Source organism: Caretta caretta, chromosome 24 (genome assembly GCF_965140235.1).
Source record: "Caretta caretta isolate rCarCar2 chromosome 24, rCarCar1.hap1, whole genome shotgun sequence".
NCBI lineage: Eukaryota > Metazoa > Chordata > Testudines > Cheloniidae > Caretta > Caretta caretta.
In genome coordinates this window covers 6,269,498-6,280,293 of record NC_134229.1, presented here as the reverse complement: position 1 = coordinate 6,280,293, position 10,796 = coordinate 6,269,498, and the positions used below count along the sequence as shown (strand labels likewise).

The window sequence follows — 10,796 nt, the reverse complement described above, 5'->3', positions numbered from 1 at the left end:
TGCCAGATACGATAACCGGTCCATCTCTTCCTGTATCCCTCCTCCCGCTGCACCAGATCAAACCCATCCAATCCTTAGACCCCACTGGGGGGAGGGATAGCTCAGTGGTTTGAGCAGTGGCCTGCTAAACCCACGGTTGTGAGCTCAATCCTTGAGGGGGCCATTTAGGGATCTGGGGCAAAAATTGGGGATTGGTCCTGCTTTGAGCAGGGGGTTGGACTAGATGACCTCCTGAGGTCCCTTCCAACCCTGATAGTCTAGGATTCTATGATCTCCTCCCTATGCTGGCTTAGATAACTGGTCCATTGATTCCCGTATCCTCTCTCATGCTGCACCAAATCAGAGCACTGTTCCCTCTAGTCAAGCATCCCTCCACCTGCCACGCCAGACCCCCATCACCGGTGCAGCCAGGCCAGTGTCCCTGCTCCAGCAACAGCCAACATCCAGTGTTTCAGAGGAAGGTTTAAATTGCCCTGGGCCTACCGTACACAGCTATATACATGGGGATAAGAGGCAAACCCTGGCTGACCCCAGCATGTGTCCTACTTAGGTCCTGAAGCACACTGGTTCCCCAAGCCGTTAACACAGCTGGCATGGCTAGCCGTGGGATCCCTGTGTACTAGGTCTCCAAACGTCTGCGGGAGGAGGAGCACGCAGCGTGCGCGTCTCCTCTGCAACATGCTGCAGCAACCGTGGGCAATTCTGCACAGCACAGCTCTGGGAAACAAACGCAACCCCCCCAGAAAAATAACCCCATCCTAGAACGATCCAGCCCTCATGGGAAAGTCTCCGCTCCTGGCAGGAGGCCTGCCACGCGAGATGTAGATGGAATAGCGCCTCTCTTGCCTTGTCCATGCCTGCGATGCTACTCCCTAATGCACAACCCACTTGCCACGCTGCTTTCGCTCCCCACCAGGGTGTCCCAATTGCTGGGCCAGCGTCTTTGTCCCGCTTCCCTCCCACACAGCTGTTCATCCTCGGCTCAACCCACTCATCTGGAGCAAGAGGCAGAGAGGAAAGGGAATGCTAAGAAGTGGAAAATCCAGGGCTTCTGTCTCCGCCTGGATCCCCGCTCCCTTTCGCCTGCCTAGCAGTGGCATTCCCACGTGCTGTGGCCTATGGCTGGACCTCCTTGGGCTGCAAGCTCATTGCCTCTGTGTAGCGAAGCAAAGCCTCACTGGTGTGGCACCTCCTGCTGGTCATCCTGGGAATTAGCTTTCCAGCAGATGGAGCGCCTCCTTCTGCCAGTGGCTTGCCTGTCTTGGGCCCCCATGTCCCTCCCGGACTCTGGTGCCCCTTTTCCTCAGGGTTCTGCCCTCCACAGTACCCCCACTCTGAGCCTCCCCTCCCAGGGGAACCCCAACCCTCTATCCCCACCTTGCCTCAGTGGCTACTGCCAGTCATCATCTAGCCCCCACTCACTGGGGCAGACTGCAGTCTATAAACCACTCATCACTGGCAAGGGGGTTTTGGACCCACTGCCTTTCCCTGCAACCCAGTACCTCTCTGGGCCTTCCTGTCAGGCCGCAGCCTGAGAGGTCGCCAGGCCTGAGCTCCCCAGCACAGCTCTGTCCGCAGTACCCTTTGCTCCTTCAGGCAGCTAAGTCCACCTCTCTCCAAAGCTAGAGAGAGACTCAGCTCCTGGCTCACAGCCCTTTTATAGGGCCAGCTGTGGCCTGATTGGCGTGTGGCCCCAGCTGTGGCTGCTTCCCCAATCAGCCTTTCACAGCCGCAGCCCTCCCCAGGGCTGCTTTTAGCCCTTGTTCTACTGGAGTGGGGCAGCTGCCCCACTACACTCTGCTAGGCAGGGGTTCTCGTGCTTGGCTGGGAGACCCAGGAATCTATCGGCCTCATGGAGAGGGGGATTAACCACACCGACAGGAACCCCCCCTTCTGTGGATGTAAGAAGTGTCGACATGGCAGCAGCATAGCTGTAAAATAGTCGCACATACCCCTAGGGTGAGGCACAAAGCTAAGGCCTGGATTGCCTGAGGCTAATAAACCCAAGGCACTATTTCCTGAGCGGTAGGTTACTGGGAAGCCTGGTGCCCTGTCCTGATTCCAACTTGAATAATTCCATTCGGACTCTCAAAAGCCCCTCCTGCTGTTTCATTTGTATGCAGGATTCTTTTTCGTTTTCTGCCCTACATCCTCACCTCTCGCTGGTGAGCACGACTGAGCGCCTGAGGCATTCCACCCCAGGGGTGGCTGCATTTCAACACTGGGTGAGCGATCCCTGGGCCGCATGGCTGGGAGGCTGTTAAAGAGCTGCAGCATTCCACCCCAGAGGTGGCTGCATTTCAGTGTCTGCCAAGCCCTTTGGAACAGATGGTACCGCACGAAAGTCCGCATTGATTGGTATCGTCCATCTGGGGCTCCTACAGGAAGCCCTGACTGGCTCTTTGCATTATCCAGAAAGGATTTGGGTGGGAACGGGGAGACAAACGCACCCACATATAATGACTAAAATCCGTACCCACCCCTCCCATCACTGCATGTCCCTTCCAGGACCAATAAGGCCCTTATCTGCCGCCTCCAGCATGGGACACGCCATTCCTCTCTCTTGGAATCATGCTGCCATCTGGTGGCTCTAACTGAGGTTGCTACATCCCGAACACCGTGCATGGTTTCACTGCAACCCTATTGTTTGCATCTCAAATTTTCCATCCCCCCCCCCCCCCCCCCCGGCTATTTGAAGTCAGGCCCGTTTGGGAGGGACTTCACCAGCCATGGCCACGAAGAGGGGCTCGCAGACAGTAGCTGAGCAGCAGCAGAAAGGACGTCAGTTGCCAAGGAGTGTCACAAGTTCTTGGGGCTTAGATGGGGATCGGAGCTTTCCCGTAGGTCATGATGTCCGAATCTAGGACGCTGGCTCTGGCCTGCTCTAAGTTGTCCCTAGGGGTGGATCCATTCATGTGAATATTGATGTTACACTGAAAGCCACCGATATTTCATCTCGTCAATACAGCTTAGCAGCCACACAAATGCCTCCCCCCCCCCCCCAACTCGGTATGTTAGCTCTTGCCAAGAACCTGGTGTCGACACAGCTTGGAGATGGAAGGGGATTTTAACCCTCACTATGTACAGCCATCGATATGGGATCCAGCAGGAAATGGGACTCATACGAATGACCTGACGCAGAATGAATTGGTTCAGGGGCAGAGACTGACTCAGAGGGCTGAGATTGGAGCTTCCCCACATCTGGGGGCTGCGTGGATCCAGGGGTTCAGTTCTGCCTGTTATGGAGATTGGGGACTGGCCTCCAGGCTGGCCCTGGCTTATCTGGAGGGGCTGTTTCCATAACGAATATGTGTGTGCCTGGACGTCGATAGCTGGAAGTCAACACTTTGCTGTAGTGTGGGAAGGTGGCTAAATTTCATCTCCATTTTGTAGATGGGGAAACTGAGGCCTCTTAGGCTAAATCCACCCCTGGGATAACACTTCTGTGGTCCCAGAGTAATGAGGGGGCTTCCCCAGGGCCACACAGTGAGTCTGTGACAGAGCCAGAATAAAAACCAGGAGGGGTCCTGGCTCCCAGCCCCCTGCTCGGGCCAATAGACCATGGTCTGGTGTAAACAGAGGAAGGGAGGGGAGAATTATCCCTGGGGAAATTGAGGCAGGGGAAGAATGATGCATGCAGTGGAGTGGTTTTGGTAGGGTCTCTCTTGTTTTCAGTGCACTGCTCTGTGTTTATATTAGCAAAGGCCAGTCTGAGGAGCGCCCCGGGGCTGTTGGAGCCGGGGGATGAGATTTGGGACAATCTTTCTTCCCCAGAGGGGTTCATCCCACAGCCTGGGACTGGCCCCTGGGAAAGCTCCATCTTCCACACAGAGCTTTCCCCTGCCGGTAGAAAGTTCTGCTGGGCCTGCCAGAGGTGCTGGAACTAGGGGTGCCGGGGGTGCTGTAGCACCCACCGACTTGAAATGGTTTCCACTACATAGAGGATTTACAGTTTGGTTCAATGGCTGTCAGCCCCCCCGCCCCCACTATAAAAATTGTTCCAGCCCCCTGGGGCCTGCGGAGCAGAGCTGGCAACCCCAGCCCCGAGATTCAGGCTCTCTGAGCTCCGCCGTGAAGCTACGGACATTGCTAACAGGGGAGGCGCCAGAATGGAGCTGGGGGGAAAGCCCAGAGACAGCAGGGGTGGCCCTCACCTCTGCACTCCCAGCCTCCTTTATGTTCCACGCATAAGCCATTTTCCCTGAGCTGTTCCGTTCTGCCCAGGAACAGCTGCCGGGACAGAGGCGTGAACCCTTCGCTCAGCTATCTCACAGCTCCGCTCCCTGCCCGATCTGGGAGCGGACTCCCAATCCCATGCCCATTGCACTCGACCTTGTATCTTCCAAAGCGCCGCTCACCGGTTTGGGGAACACGGCTGCAATTCCCTTTGCGCCGGCCCATCTCTCTCTTTCCAGAGTCACAGGGCAGAGCACCGATCTGAGAAATACAGCTTGTTCTCTCACTACACCGGGGCCTGATTCTCCTCCCCCCGGCCTCCGAGTGTCGTAGATTCCCAGGCTGGGAGGGACCACTGTAATCTAGTCTGACCTCCTGGATAACATGCCCTGAAATCATTCTTGGGGGGAACAGATCTTTTAGGAAAAACAACCCGTCTTGAAAACCATCCCAGCTGCTTCAACGGGAGCATACTTCAAAAGCATGCGGCTGCAGGTGGGGAAACACCTGAACAGGCTGGACCGTGTGTGTCCTCTGCTTATGAGGCCTGATGAGCATCCGCACAGGAGATAAATAGCAGCATGTGTCAAAGAAGCAGCAAGTGTCTGCTCTCGTCTACCCCTGTGACCCCCCCAAACTGGATATAGACCTTGCGAGAGCCAGCCCAACCTGCTGATCCAACCAGCTGCCCAGTGCTGTACTGAGCCCAATGGGCCTGTGACAAGCCCGAGCCAGAAGCGACAGAGAAATGAATGGGATTCTCTTCTCGCAGTGTCTCTGCCCGGTGGCCGCAGCGCACGGTAAATTGGATCTTACAGGGAGGCGTTATTCTGCAGCTGGGCTGGTGTTCGGGGCTGGGAGAGCGTAGGATGAGATGGGGACAGGGTTGATGATGCCCCTGATCAGTGAGCATGGAATCAGGGGACCGGTATTGCTGGCCCATCAATAAAACGGGGGACGCTGGGGGGTTAGGCTGGGAGTATTGCTGGCCCATCAATAAAACGGGGGACGCCAGGGGGTTAGGCTGGGAGCAGCTCACCCCAATGGACAGAGCAGCGCATGGGGTTTAATAACGTTTCACTTGCCCAGCGGAACCTGCATTCAGCTTCGCTCTTTGCAAAAAAACCACCCTCCACTGGCTTGCTGATCAGACGGCCCCTTGGCTACCATCACGGCTGAATCCAGACTCCAGCGCTTATGGTCCAGTGCAACCCCCCGTCACTGTGCCTCCTCTGAGGAGTGTGCTGCAAAAGAGACAGAGTTGTCCAGTGGTTAGAGTGAGGGGTACTGGGAGGCAAGACTTCGGGGCTTCTACATGTATCTCTAGGAAGCGGCATGGTCTAGCACTGGCTGCAAACAACCAGGAGTCAGGACTCCTGGGTCCTATTCCCAGTTCTGATGCTGGTTTGCCAGGTGATCATGGTCAAGTGGCTTCCTTCATACTTTAATCCAACAGGAAGGCCCTGGAGATCAGAACCCTGGCATTGTACCAGGCCCACGGCGGGCTGGGCCGGGGGCTCCAGGGCGGGTCACTCAGTCCAGGCACTGATACTGACTCCAGTCCCGGGGCCCATGCTCTTGTTGTGCCTTGATGGAGCCTGGCCCGGCTGGCTGCCAATCCAGGTGGCTCAGGGTCCCTGAGGCAGGGGCAGGGAGGAGAACTCACTCCCAGCACCTGTTCTGCGCCGTTCCTCTCACATGTCTGTCCGCGGCATCCCCTGCACTGGGCCAAGCGCTGTCGCCATAGTAAAGGGACGGTACTGGGGCCAGCTCCCATTTACTCCCTCCGTACACAGCTCTGTTGATACCCCTCAGTCCTGGCCCAGAGGCTCCCCACCCTCTGCTATTCCAGCCCTGGGATCCCCCTGTACGCAGCTCTGCCTCTGCTCCTCAAATCCTGACTCACAGCCGCCCCGCCTTTCACTCCTAGGCTTTCCTGACCTGCTGTCTCTCTCTTAATCCAGTCCTGGGATTTCCTCCCCTGACCCCCTCACTGTGTTGATGCAGCCTCATTCCCAGCCTGCAGCCTCCTTCGCTCCTGGGCTCTCTGAGGAGAGATTGCACAGCTGGAGCGATAGGCGCAGCAGTTTGGGGCATGTGCAGGAGTGGGACTGGGCGAGAGAGACCCACCAAACTCGCAACACAAGTGAGCTGCGTCCGACTGTGTCCAGTCTATGCCTCAGTTTCCCCATCTGGACAAGGGGGGTAATGCTATTCAGCCAGCTTTGTAAAGTGCTATGAGATCACAGGGCACCTACAAATGGTTAACATTTAACCATCGGATGGCTCGGCAAGGGATGTGGTGGCCTCTCCCGTCACGGCATGTCTTTAAATCACGACTGGGCATCTCGTTTGAAGCCGACGCCATGGGCTTGGTGCAGGAATCAGCAGGGGAGGTTCTCTGGCCTGGATTAAGCAGGAAGTCAGACGAGATGATCAGGAGAGTCCCGTCTGGCCTTCGATGTTACGAACGAGTGATACGTGCATTAGCAGGGGGCACACGCCAGACATTATTACAGCCCTGCCTCAATCGAGATCCAGGCCCTGTACAGCCACCTGGCGAGAGACAGTCCCTGCCGCAAAGTGCCTACAATCTAAGCAAAGAAGACAGTCACAGGGGAAACAAAAAGGAACTTGTCCCAGAGCTAGGAATAGTACCCAGGCAGTCTAGCTCAGAGAGCAGGACCCAACGCGCCCACCCGTACGATCTCCCTTCCCCCGGCTCTGAATGCATTGTCTAGAATGCCGCTGGAGATGCCAGTGCCAAGTTAGAACCGATTGGCAGTGTTTTTCGTGCTATCAATGGCCGATTCATTTCATTATGGCTGCAGGGTCTGTGCCAGTCACACCACCGGCTTTCAAATCAATAGCAAACGAATACAAAGACTTTGCCCTTCTGTGGATCCTTTCAGAGAAGAGCTGAGGAAGAGATGTCCATTTCAGTGCACCAAGTTCTTGCTTATTCAAGCTCCCACAGCTCATCCCGCAATAGCGGGTGTCACAGAGTGTGGGGGAGTCCAGGCCCTGCACCCCTCTTCCTGGGATTCACTGAGACTCTCAGTCAGCCAGTAAAACAGAAGGTTTATTGGACAACAGGAACACAGGCTAAAACAGAGCTTGTGGGTACAACCAGGACCCCTCAGTCAAGTCCTTCTGGGGGAGCAGGGAGCTTAGACCCCAGCCCTGGGGTTCCCTGCATTCCACCACCCAGCACCAAACTGAAACTAAACACCCCCCCCCGCCACATTCCCAGGTCAACACTCCCCCCTCGCTGCTGCGTCACATCGTCACAGGGGGTGTTAACCCCCATTATCCTGGCCACGTGCCATTCCTCCTCCCTACACCTTTCAGCTGGACACAGCCTTCCTCTTCCTTGCAGTCCTAAATGATTGTGTAGTGTTGCTGAGTGACATTAAATAGCTGCCACACCCAACCCCAGAGGTGGCTGCATTTCAGGGGTGGGTGAAGCTGTCCCTTACACACCTCACCCTCAGGTGGCTGAGATGAAAATCCTGATTACGTAGCATTTTGTTAAGTGCTTTGATGCTCCAAGGTCAGGTTCTAGGAAAGGGGCAAAAAGGCTGGATTGGGAGCCGAGGAGTCCTGAGTTCTGGTCTCAGATCTGCCACTGATGTGCTATGTGAATGGGACGCTGCCTGTCTGTGCCTCGGTTTCCCCAGATTTAAGAACAGGGATGATGCTCAGACCATGAGGCTTAATTCCTCAGTGTTTGTAAAGTACTTTGAAACTGCTGTACTGAAGGGCAAAGATTCATGAACCATTTGTCTTAGCACGTGCAGGTTCTCTGGCCTCTTCCCGACAGCTGATCGGATAGCGTCCCATGTCCCAAGATGCTTGTGGACAGGAAGATGGGCTGCCGATGCTAACACGGGAGGTTTAATCTGCCAGAAACAGGGGCCGAAGGGCAGAGCCAAAAAAAAATCAATCCTGCTAATTAAGACAGCACTGAGCACCACCAGGGAGAACCCAGGGTGAGAGCAGGCTATGGCGAGCTGTGTTTGGTAGCTCAGGGGATTGGGATCCTGTCGGTTGCTGGTTCAAATGCAGGTGAAGTCGAAAGATTAATTTTTGGGGCATGTGACTGTTTAGCCTCCCAAGGACCGAAATGCTTCAGTCTAACCCTCCTGATGGGCTCCCCAGAGGGGTAACTGGGTGCAATTCAAAGCCTGTGCTATGCAGATCAGACTAAGTGAGCTAACAGGCCCTTCTGACCTTGAGCTCTAAGGGTGCATCTCCTCAGCCCATGGCAGCAAGCCAACGGGCTCACGCGGCCATGCAGATGCTGCAGCTTGAGGTCCCACTTTGGAGCATGAGCTGTACCTTCAAAGCACTGACTAGGCAGCTGCTTTTAGCAGGAGCCCCAGTCTGGCAAGCTGGGCTCGGAGGCGGGCTGCTGCTGGCTGTGTCCCCTTTGAACCGTTCTGGCTTTAAGGCCAGCCGGGCTCAGCAGATCCTCCAGTCTGACCTGCTGCCTGAGAACCTCGCCCAGCGATTCCTGCGTCAAGCCCCCCGGCTCACGGGTTTCTTACTGACAGTCACCTGGTCCTGAGTTAAAGCCTCCAAGTGCTGGCCCATCCACCTTGTCTTTTGGGAATCCAGCCGCGAGTTACCCTCCCTCTGACAAATACGCGGCATCTCTGAGCTTGAATTGTTCTGCAAACCCCTCCCTGGGCTGCGGTGGCGCTCAGCCGACGAATTAGCCAGCACGACCGGCAGCATCGGGCCTACGGGGAGCGAACTTGCTGCGTCAGCCACTAACATGACCCCTTAGCATGGCCTCAGGCTCGCCCCATGCAAGAATTGGCAGCTCCTAAGCAGGGTCCGTCTTTTTGTTCTGTGATTGTACAGTGCCTAGCGTAAAGGGGCCCGGCCCATGACTCCTAGGTGCTACAGTAAGACAAATAATAAATAATAATAAAATCGCCCGCCTATGTGGCTGTGCAGCACCCAACTATTAATTATTTTTTTTTTTTTAGTATTAATAATAAAAACACTTTTTAAAAAGCCAGTGGAAAATAAGGCAGAAATACTAGGAAGGGAGATGCTGTCAGATCAATGGTGCATCTGGCCCAACACCCGGGGCCTGGGGCCAGCTGCTTCTGAGGAGCGCTGGTTGCAATTTTACAAGCAAAACCAAATTTTCATTTTTTAAAAATGGCCTTTTTACAGAAGTGAAACTGTGCTGGGTTTTTTTCATTTTTTTTTTAAACTTCTCAAATTTTTTTGGGCAAATCCCCGGAACAAATTAAAAAAAATCATTTTTTTCTTCCTCCGCCTTCATTTCTGAGTGCCAAAATGGAGGTGCAGGATGGAGCGGGGCAGAGAGACAGGAAAGAATAAAATCTAACCTCCTCGCCCCTTTTTGAAACTGAAAATGTCCTAGAAAAGGATATGCCTGAAATGTCAACTGCACTTTTGGTGCCAGATTTCCACCAGACGAACAACTCTGTCTTTTTAAAACAACAGGCAGATTTTGAAATTTTCAAAACCTTCCCCCCAGCAATACATTACCCATTTTTAGTCCAGCAGAGACAGGTGAAGAGAATGCTGCACTCGCATCACCAGCTTCAGACATTCCAACATCATGATTCAGGACCCTTAAAAAAAAATCATTCATCATCACTAACCTTCTTGGTTTTTTTTAATTCGCCTTCTGGATTTGGAGCATTTAGGGGTCAGGTTTGCAAGCGTTTCTCTGCAACTCTCACAGCTAGAAATGTTTATGTTTTAGCAAAAGCTCATGCTGCACCTCACATCACAGTCTCACATCATCACATGACTCCAGGAGCTGGGGATGTATGGAAAAGTCCAAATGTTAACAATGATCCTGCACAACAAATGTAGCTGTTGCAGAAAAATCTCTCTGGGAGGAAGTGAAGAGCCCTGATCTAGCATTTGTCAAAGCACTTTACAAAGGAGGGCAGCATTCTTACCTCCACTTTACAGATGGGGAAACTGAGGCACAGAACAGGGAAGTGACTTACCCCAGCAGCAGAGCCAGGAATAGAACCCATCTCTCCTGAATCATAGCCTAGTGCTCTCTACCCTAGAGGTTAGTTTATTCTCTGAAGTAGATGGATTTAGAGCCCTGCTGAATTCCCTCTCGTTTATAACTCACTAACCGAGGGGCTGTTGCCCCATAACTATCCCCCGGGGGCATTTCTTGCACCTGCCTCTGAAGCAGTGGGTCCAGTCTGGGAATTCCTTTGGTGCTTGGATGCCCCCCCTTAGCTCCAGACTCCTTGAGCCAAGAAGCACGTCCCCATTGCACGGGGCCCTGCCAGCCCATCGATAAATAACGTCCCGAGCGCCGCTTTCCAGCTCAGCCTCTGCAGCGGGCCCGGGCCCTGCGATTTCCATCCACCCAAGCGCCGCTCAGCGGGCATCTCTCGGGGGGTAACAGCCTCCCGCCCCGCGTAGCCGGCTGGGGAGCGGTGCACCTTTAAATAGCCGGGAGAGGGGAAGGTGGAGGAGGGGAGGGGTGAAGCAGCGACGGAAGACAACCTGGCACCGCAGTGACCTCCAGGAGCCGCAGGAGCGGGTCCGGAGCGCTGGGCCATTATCCGCCGGGGCGCCGCGGGACCCGGAGAGGGGAGGTC

The 10,796-nt window shown here is 54.7% G+C and overlaps 1 long non-coding RNA gene across 1 annotated transcript; it reads right to left on the bottom strand.

Annotated features, from left to right (window-relative positions):
* Positions 1-5,195: 5,195 nt before the first annotated feature.
* On the bottom strand, positions 5,196-10,788 carry LOC125626028 (uncharacterized). The gene is made up of 3 exons (XR_007353684.2): positions 10,702-10,788; positions 9,709-9,794; positions 5,196-5,420 (listed from the first exon to the last, which is right to left on the bottom strand). It is a non-coding gene; the product is annotated as an uncharacterized LOC125626028 (long non-coding RNA).
* Positions 10,789-10,796: the final 8 nt, after the last annotated feature.